Here is a 2,500-nt window from a genome sequence, read left to right as displayed (position 1 = left end):
TGGATTAGGAGAAAATAGGGAGAGTATTCTGAATAACTACTAAAACTGCAAACGAGAGAGGAGCTGTGAGAAGCACAAAAGGTGGAGGGTCCAGAAATTGAGATACGGAATACAAAGTGAAGCGGGCCTTGAGTAAAAGGAAAAATGTTAAGGAATCAGTCTCATCAGAATTGCAAATATAAATGGTCAAGATACCAACTACAGAGGGAGGCTAATGGATGCTGGATTTATTAAGAGCAATATATTGAAGAGGAAATGATACCTATTGACTGGTGGAGACCTTAGTGATAATAATAATAATAATAATAATAATAATAATAATAATAATAATAATAATAATAATAATAATAATAATGATAATAATAATAATAATAATAATAATAATAATAATAATATAGTCACGTTTCCCTCCATGCTCTTTTATATGAAATATTATTTATATATCATATAGTAGACGTAATCAAACTGCAACGATTTTTTTTTTTTTTTTTGCTCAGAGAATGCCATCACAAATTCAATCAAGGAATTTCAAATATAAAATCCTACACTCTTCTTATCACTAAGATAGCATTTGAGACTTCCGGTCACGATCAGAGACTTAATTGGATTATGAAAAAAGTTAGAAAATTAGTCTAGTGATTAACTATTTCCTTTGGATTAGTCGATGTTACTCTATTCTAATATCAATCTATTTACCAAGGCAATTACCCCAATTTTGGTGGGTAGCTGACTTCAAACAAATTAAAAAAAGGGACCTTTCCTCTCTCCACTTCTCCCAGGCTGAGGAGGGATTCAACCAAGTTTGGTTTTGTACTGCTAGGGTGCCAAAGCCCACTCTCCCCGTTATCCACCACAGATGAAGTTTCATATGCTGAATCCCCTACTGCTGCTACCTATGTGGTCACTAAGGTGACCGGAGTAAGCAAGCAGGGCCTACCGGAACTGCGTTATGCCATTCATTCCTATTTCTAGCACGCTCTCTTGCCTTTCTCACAGCAATAGTCCTATCCTCTCGAGCTTTTTTAATTTCATCCATCCACCCAAACCTTAGCTGTCATCTTGTACCTCTCCCAAAAGTTCTTGCATTCATCCTCTTCTTTAGCAGACGTCGACTTTCCATTTTTTCAACATGGTCAAACCACCTAAACTTATTCATATAATTACCGTGAAATTTTTTGACAACTGTTTTATAATGAAAATATAGAGTTAATCTATTTTATTTCAGTTTTAATTCCTCAATGGTTCATCATACAATGGATTAGTTTCCATAAAGGTATATATAATTAAATGCATTATTACCCACAGAAGACAACTACTCAACACTGAACAAGGCCAACGTGAATGCTGCAGGAGCGACAAAACAGCCCACCATCTACATAGGATGCCCCTTGCCCATGCCCCAACCAAAGACCTCTACAGCCATTTACTGACACCCATCAGCCAATGTTCTGCTACAACTAATACAGATTTAGGGCTGCTGTGAAGAAATGGGTGGGCAATTGTCAGTGCCTAAAAAAAATGTGAGTAGGCCATTGCTTGTGATGGTGGCTTCCCTATCACTAATCTTTTCTTTTTACATGATGCAAGTATGGGTGTGCGGATTTTGGTAGATACTTGAGCTTGCTGTTCCTTTCTCCAAAGTCATTCTCCAGGACATGGAGTAGTCATTCTAAGCCTGCTGTCATATGCCTGGTAGCTGCAAAGTAATCAGAGATTCCAACTCATGGGTACTAGGCTATAACACTAATGGTTTAGAGTGCCAAATACCATTGCAAATTCCTCATTGCTGATGTAACATTTCCACTAATCTGTGCAGATTTCCTCAAAAATTACCACCTCCTGGTTGATGTGGGAGATCAATGTTTAGTCAATGCAGCCTTATACCCCTCGACGTCTCTTCATCCAGCCTCCTCTCTCCTTGCACTTCACATCAACACCCATGGAGGCCCGTGCCCACTTATTCATATAGTAGTCATACATTTTCTGTCTTATACTACGCCAAATGCTCACGGTTCTAACAAAGCATTATTTGTTACTAAATCAAGATGACAGTGGCACCGGTTTTGCTAGATTCGCCATCTGGCCTCAGATCATTTAACAGCAGCTAAAGAAACGTTCACCGAAATGGAAGAAATGGATCTTTGCTCAAAGGCTTCAACCACATAGTTGTTGCCTTTACACATTATCCCGAAGAAAGAGGGCTCCATATATCCTTATGGGGAATATAGGCATTTGTACATGTAAACACAACCGGATCACTGCCGACACTACCTTTTACTTGCACAAAGCATAGGTTTAGTCCATGCTTGACCTCTTCAACGGGTATCATCAGGTGTCAATGAACCCAGAGGACATCTCCAAACCAGCCATCACTACCTCATTTAGTACATACACCTTCAATTACTCCTGTTTTGGGCTTTGTAATGCTGGGGCCTCCCCTTCTTCGTATGTTACGTGGAGTACTTACTTGCGTTTTCTTCCTTCAAAAAAGGATACATCC

Source organism: Palaemon carinicauda, chromosome 4 (genome assembly GCF_036898095.1).
Source record: "Palaemon carinicauda isolate YSFRI2023 chromosome 4, ASM3689809v2, whole genome shotgun sequence".
NCBI lineage: Eukaryota > Metazoa > Arthropoda > Malacostraca > Decapoda > Palaemonidae > Palaemon > Palaemon carinicauda.
This window is presented reverse-complemented; position numbering follows the sequence as displayed.